Source organism: Chionomys nivalis, chromosome 5 (assembly GCF_950005125.1).
Source record: "Chionomys nivalis chromosome 5, mChiNiv1.1, whole genome shotgun sequence".
NCBI lineage: Eukaryota > Metazoa > Chordata > Mammalia > Rodentia > Cricetidae > Chionomys > Chionomys nivalis.
In genome coordinates this window covers 56,761,542-56,769,525 of record NC_080090.1, presented here as the reverse complement: position 1 = coordinate 56,769,525, position 7,984 = coordinate 56,761,542, and positions in this window count along the sequence as shown.

Sequence of the window (7,984 nt, the reverse complement as noted above, 5' to 3'; positions counted from 1 at the left end):
CATATTTAAAAGCAGTGTAGGAAATTTAAAAATTTCCCCCAAATTTCACACCCTGAAGTGGAGAAGCTGAGCCAGTTCTGATTCCCTCCCAAATCTTATAAATTGACAGTTGCTTTCCTTCAGTCTTGTTATGGAATATGCAATGGAGACAAAGGTTGAAGGAGGCAGACCCTGCTCAGAAAACAGGTCCATAAGGAGGGACGATGCCAGGCTGGAGAAGAGCAAAAGTCAGGCGATACACTGAGGATTCTAACACGACCCGAAGAGAAAATGGGTAGCTGGCAGAGAAGTGAGCAGCACTGAGGTCCAAGTCACATGGGTAAAGAGAGACAAAGCTATGCAAACCCTCCAAGTGAATTTCATTATCAAGTCCCTGAAGTCCAGGACAGCAGCAGGAGACCAGAGGTAGCATCCGGCCTGCATAGGATTCAGTTCTTTCCATGCGCCTCATGGCCTCTCCTGCTCTAGACCTCACTCTCCACCAGGGGCATTCTGACCACCTATGGAAGTGAAAACCCTCCAGCCAGACAGAGCAAACAGGGCAGCTGGGCTTTAGGGAGTCTGTTATAAAACTCCAGAAATAAATCAAATTGGGTTTTCTGAAACTCTTCCAAAATGCACATCGAATCTCTGAGGAAAGGAGATTGTTGGTGAATGTTGGGTATACACCCCTAGTATTTTAAACCTTCATAGTATGAACCCATACATGGGACCTACCCTATAACATTATTTCTTACCAAACTGTCTTCCTTTAAAGTAAGCCGGTCGGGGATGTGGGGGATGACAACAGACATTTCCAAAGCATGATCTGACCTACTAAAAATCACAAGAGTAATTATGATTAAAAAGTAAAATTATCTCTCTGTTCAAATATTTGAAGTTCCTAGGTTTGCTCACTTGTTTAATGGGCTTGCATCTTCTCCCTCCTTCTCTCACCCTCTTTTAAGTACCAAAGTTCACAACTTGACTGTCAATATCACCTTCAGAATCATACCCAATAATTCCTGATGTTCTCGGAGTGCTGCCAAGAATGGGCCATGAGATCTAGATCAGCACTCACAGATCCAGCCCCTGGACCAACAAACCTGATAGTAACATCTTGGTTATGTCTTGTGCTTAGATAATCAAGAGGCTATGGCCAGAGGCTGTGTTCACAATGAGAATTTATTCAAGCAAGCAGCAAAAGATCTCCAAGTTCTAAGCTAACTCCTAGTTAGGTTTTGTATCGTCAATGCCCCCACCAATATTTTCTCTGCATTTCAGGCTCATTGCCTGAGGCATAAGCCATTTCATGCTTACCCAAAGACATGCCTTCAAAAAAAACAGAAAGAGATAGGACTATGTTGGTGAGTGCTGGGATTAAAGGCGTGCGCCACCACCGCCCGGCTCATATATATAATTCTTAAAGGAAGCATGATTGACAAAACCGGTCTCCCTTTCCTAACTCGCCTCTTCACTTAGGTTCAGAGCATCCCTTCCCGCCGCACATCCTGTCCTTAGTTTCTGCAGCCCGCTTCTGAGTCCTCCCTCTACATTCTGCTGGCCTCCTGAAGCTCCTTAGTGATTCCTTCTTTCTTCTTCACACCTCAATGTTAGAAAAGCCCAGGCTTCCTTTGTCTCTTCTCTTCTCACCTACACTACCCCCTCCCACCACACCTGCAAATTTTATCCTCTCAGGTAACTTGACTGCCCATACACTGATCTCTCCTAAACGTTGACTTATGCTGGGATTAAAGGCATGTGCCACCACTGCCTGGTTGCAAACTTTGAGTTTCTTAAGAAAACATTTTAATGTGGATTTACCCTTAGACATTGGAAAAACACAGTATGCAACAAAAGCCATGTGCTCTTTTCTTGAGAGTTGCCGCCATTTAATCTTCTAAACAATTTCTTAGCCTAAAGGTCACTTATGTGACCTCCATAAAACATATTATTAATAATGCTATTATAGCTCATTTATCTGTGCTTTGAAATTACTATAAAAGTAGAATCTGTACTAACTTCTACTTTTAAATTTTGAAATTTGCCACATAAAGTTTTCCTCAACATCCTTGACTCTGATTATAGAGTAGATAGAGGGAAAACAGCTGTTTTTTATGTTCTAACAAAGAAGTGATGAAATTTGGGAGATGGTTTAATCCAGTTGCCTTTCACTTCTTCAGGATGAATAATATTTCCACTGTTGAGGTGTGTTTGAATTTTAGGGTTTTGAGAGTATTAATTTACTGCCACATCAAATTTGAAGTATCTACCTTTACAACAAAATACACTAATGATAACTCTCACTAAACCAAAGCACATTTACAAAGGTAGCACTTTTAAAGACCTCTTTCCCTAAAAGAAGCAGAGATACAGCCATAGAAGTTTCAAAATGGATCCCTTTGGAAGTATTCATGTGTATACACTTTGCTTATTGAACCCGGAGATTATTGATTGAGCGAGGCTGCATGGATTGGGAGGTCCAGGGATCCTCGTGTCCACTCACTCGATGCTGGGGTACAGCATGTGCCACTACACCTGGAATTCATTGTGAGCACTGGGGATCCGAACACTGGTCCTCATGTTTGATGGAGGTGAGTTATCTTTCTATCTGTTGCTTTCATTGGTTAATTAATAAAGAAACTGCCTAGGTCCATTTGATAGGCCAACCCTTAGGTGGGTGGCGTAGACAGAACAGAATGCTGGGAAAAAGAAGCCGAGTCAGGGAGTCGCCATGATTCTCCCACCTGACACAGATGCAAGTTAATATCTCCCTGGTAAGCCACCTCGTGGGGCTACACAGAATATCAGAAATGGGTTAGATCAATATGTAAGAGCTAGCCAATAAGAGGTTAAAACTAATGGGCCAAGCAGTGTTTAAAAGAATACAGTTTCCATGTAATTATTTTGGGGCAAAAGCTAGCCATGCGGGCTGCTGGGTGCCGGGGACGCAGCCCGGCTCCTCCTATTACAACACATGTTCCCACAGCAAGCCATTGACCAGATGTGCCAGCTCTTAGATAAATAAATGCATCACATCTGTATCCTAGAGGGGAACAACTCTGACACCTACTTAGATGACAAAATCTTTATAACCAGGAGAGGAAAGCCTCTTTCTTAGCTCAGCAGGCCCAGGTCTAACACCAAACACAGTGGTGGGAAACCAGGCCCTGTGCCCTAAGAGCAGGAACAAGACACGGATATCCACTCTCATCTAAATGACGGGAAGGTTTCCCCAGAGGAGATATTCACAGAGGAGCATAAAGTAGCTTGTTCTAGCCGGGTGGTGGTGGCGCACGCCTTTAATCCCAGTACTCGGGAGGCAGAGGCAGGTGGATCTCTGTGAGTTCAAGACCAGCCTGGTCTACAAGAGCTAGTTCCAGGACAGGCTCCAAAACCACAGAGAAACCCTGTCTCGAAAAACCAAAAAAAAAAAAGGTAGCTTGTTCTAATCAGGGACAGAGGAGCAGTTAGGATGCTTGGCAAGCCAGGAGCAGATGAGAGTGTAGGGCGGGAAGGAGCTTGGAGGTGAGGTGGGGGTTTGGCATCTTACGCTAGTGGCACCAGAAAGCTGGGGAGGGTGATGACCTCATTTGTGGTGGTGGTGTTATTTTGAGATAGATTCTTTCTGTGAAGCCCAGGCTAGCCTGAAAGTCCTGCTCTTCCTGTCTTAGCTTCCCATATACAGGGATTACAGTCCTGACGCACGTGTTAAATCACATTCTGATTGTTGTCAGGGGTTGCTCAGTGTTGCCTTCCGTAATCTTGGAGCATTTACTCTTTATATTTGGATACAAAAGAAAAGATGTGCGCATTATCAGCTAAGATCAGCCAAAAGCCTTATCATATCTAAGTTTTATCATGAGTCTAATAAATTTGACAACCCAGAGAAGATGTATGTAGCCACTACTGCTGAATTGCCAACGAAGGTAGGTAAACATTGACTAGACGAACTCAAAGCCAATTTATAGCACAGCATTTTGAAACACAGTCTTTCAAATTAATATTCTAGGAAAATATGACAATGTTTTCACACTTTAAAAAATAATATCATTGTACGAAACCACCAGAAGACGTCTGTCTATGCCTTAGTTACAAAAAGAAAAGAAAAAAAGTTGCTGGGTGGCATCTTTCATTTCAGCACTCAGAAGGGAGAGGCAGGCATATCTCTGTGAAATCAAGGCCAGTCTGTTCTACATAGGGAGTTCCAGGCCAACCAGGGGTGTAGAGAGAAAGATCTTATCTCAAAATAAAAGTTATTAAAGGATTGGAGGGGGTGTTAGTGGTAGTGCCCTTGCCTACTGTGTGTGAAGCCATGAGTGTGATCCCCAGCAACACCACACACACACACACACATACACCATTGAAAGTCTTCCTGAAATTGTTGTTCTTAGTGAAAAAGAAAACTGAAAAAAATCACTTTAAAAGTGAATGCTAAGAAATGGGGTGTTTTTCTAACAAACCTGTATGTTTATCTTTCTGGTCACAAGACCATGTACGCATCTTCCATACTTCCCCAGCCCCACTGAATGTTGAATGTGAAACTCAGTCCCAGAAAACAGGCTCTTAGTGCCAGCATTCCAGAATTGCCTTATCTGCATCAGCAACTCGCTGAACCAAGGATGCTGCTCTGATTTCAGCCTCTGATTTCAGGGGCATGTTTTAGCCACATGAACGTTTTATAGTAGGTCATAATTGTCAATAAACCAAAGTGTCATCTTTGTTAGGTGATGTCAACACTAAAACGCATAAGGGAATTAAGAATAGACAGATTATGAACTTACAAGGATTTTTTAAAAATCATAACTGAGCAAAATGAAGAACACTGGCTTTAAGGGTGTGTTAGCCCCTGCTCTCATGATGTCAATGAGCAGACAGTGTCCATTTCGTCCCCAGTCAATAGTGTTCACACACCTTGGTAACCTCGCTTCTTTGTTTTCTAATTTATTATTTTACTTGTCTCATTAAATATTCTTGCTTGGATGTAAAAGAAAAGGAACTTCTGGTATAAATCTGCACATGGAAAAAAGCTAAATGTACAGGCCAGTTTATTTAGTAAATGACACATTCAACCATACGGACACTTACTTTCAAAGAGAAATTATTCATTAGGTGATAAAACTTGACTTATAAATAGAGGGTTTCAGCCGGGCGGTGGTGGCGCACGCCTTTAATCCCAGCACTCGGGAGGCAGAGGCAGGTGGATCTCTGTGAGTTCGAGACCAGCCTGGTCTACAAGAGCTAGTTCCAGGACAGGCTCCAAAACCACAGAGAAACCCTGTCTCGAAAAACCAAAAAAAAAAAAAATAAATAAATAAAATTAAATAAATAAATAAATAGAGGGTTTCCATGTCAATAATGAAGAGCATATGATGCCTGCTGCTTTCTTAGAAGATAAACGGAAATAAATAAATTTTGTTTCTTTGCCATGGTGATTTATTCCTATTAAACCTTCGTCCGCAGTCAAGGGCTGGTCACGGGGTTTCTAATCATATAAAAGTAAGCCGGAGCCTCCCAGCAAGAAATCCCTTTAAGCTTCTGCCCTGTGGGGCCAGGGCCTGCTGTCAAAGTGCTGAACAAATCTACGACCTCCTGGAGGTCATTACACTGCAAACACCTCTTTCCTTAGAGCATTTGTTCCTAGGAATGTGCTGCTGGCATAAGAGCTAGAAGCGAATTCGTCCTGAGCTGTGGGTCACAGTCAAACTTTAGTGCTCTGGCCTCCGGTGTGACTCACAAGGGTAAATCTCAAAAGAATGTTTGTTTGTTTGTTTGTTTAATTATTAGGTCTGTTATCATTATAACTATAGTTATATATGAAATATTTCTGATATACCACATCATATAACATAACTTATTCAGCATATGTGATGGTTAACATTGTCAGCTTGTTTGGAATGAGACAGGCCTGGGAAATTAGGAGAGGTTGACTCTGGGTATGGCTGTGAGCGTGTTTCCTGGCAAGGAAAAGCCCGCCCTCTCTCTCTCTCTCTCTCTCTCTCTCTCTCTCTCTCTCTCTCTCTCTCTCTGCTTTCTGGCTACCACAGGTGAGGAGCTGTCTCTGACAAACACTTCTGACATAACCCTCCACCTCACTGCACTCCAGAAACACAGAGCATGCTAGCCTTGGGGTGCCACCCACCAAGGAAAGTCAAGCTTTCCTCCCAGGAAATTGCTTCTAGAAGGTATTTGTTAGCAATGAAAAGTTTATTAACATAGTGTGTTAATTGTGTTGTATTTTTGCTATTGTTTATTATTACATTCCTTGTTTTCTTTCCTTACTTCCACAAGAAATCCCTCAGTTGAAGGCAATGAATATTTAACTTTAAAAAACACTGTCTGGAGACTGGAGAGATGGCCCAGTGGGTAGGAGCAATTGACTGTTCTTCCAGTGGTCCTGAGTTCAATTCCCAGAAACCACATGGTGGCTCACAACTATCTGTAATGGGGCAGATTCTAGTGTTCATGAAGACAGGACATTCATATACATAAAATACATGAATAACTAAATCTTTTTTAAAACAGCAAAAAACCCTAATGTCATTATATTATCAAATATTTAATATGCAAAATCTCAGTTTTAATAATTACTTTCAAACTACACAGGTTTTATTTGTTTGTTTTGGCTTTTTGAGATGGGGTTTCTCTGTGTAGCTTTGGAAACTGTCCTGGAACTCAGTCTGTAGACCAGGCTGGCCTCAACCTCACAGAGATCTGCCTGCCTCTGCCTCCCAAGTGGAAACTATACAGTCTTAAAGTAATGAAGCCTTTACAGCCTCTAAATCAGTGGTTCTCAACCTGTGGGTCGCGACCCCTTCACAGGGATCTCCTAAGACTATTGGAAAACACAGATATTTATGTTATAATTCCGAACAGTACCAAAGTTACATTTATGAGATAGCAATGAAAATAGTTTATGGTTGGGGGTCACCACATGAGAAACTGTGTCAAAGGGTCAAAGGGTTGAAGCATTAGGAAGGTTGAGAACCACTGCTTCAAATGAATGAACAGCCAAGGTAGAGCACATAGGAGTAAAACGCAGAAAATTAAACCCACTTAAACATCCCATCTCATTTTTTTCACTAATTTAATTTTTTCACTAATCCCATCTATTATTTTTTTCACTTCTAGCACTGGCTAGAGAATTCAGAAATCCTAATTATGAAAAGAAAGCCAAAACCCAAAGGTCTGTGAGAGGCTTATGAACTTCATAATATCTTTCTATCTTGTAAGCCTTTGCATTTGTTTTTTTGCAGCTGGACTCTAGGTGGGGGTCAGGTTTCCAGTGGTTATGGTAGTTCACTCCAAACGCATGGGAGCCGCATCTGACCCGTTAGTACTGAGTCACCCCCTACTTGTTGACGACAAAATCTTCTTAAAATCTGCAAAAAACAGAATAGTTTCTATGAACTATACTTCTTTGAACATTCTGCAGAATGTTTTGTCGCATCTTTTCAGTTTTTCACACTTTGACAGATCTGATTTTTCTTCTTTAAGTAAAATAATGTCTTTGCCAAGTCAAAGCATTTATAGAAGGTACCTAAATTTACACTGTATTGCTATGTATTGTATAATGAATAGAGACATAAATTGGAGTGGTACTATCTATTGCTTAGATATTATTTTAGGATACATACATTTAAATTCCATAATTATAACTAATATTAAACAGTAGATAAGAAAAATGTATCGCAATTTTACATACACCAAGTCCATGCACGATTTAACTCACATTTCTATGCCCTACAGGCAAAATACAGTGACGTATTGATAATTAACACTGACAAATCAAGGGAAAGATAACAGCAACCAAATTCCTTTTCTTCATGCACTTGGTTCTTCCTAAGTCCACCTATGTCCTTCATTTTTTTCCCTTGGTGGGTCACTGGCAGCCTAAGTGGGCTTGTTTTGTAGGAGCCAGCTAAGATAAGCTAAATAGAACCAGACCACCCAAAGGAAGTTCCTTAGTTCCAACCACTATCACCTGCCAGTGTAGGACTTAGAC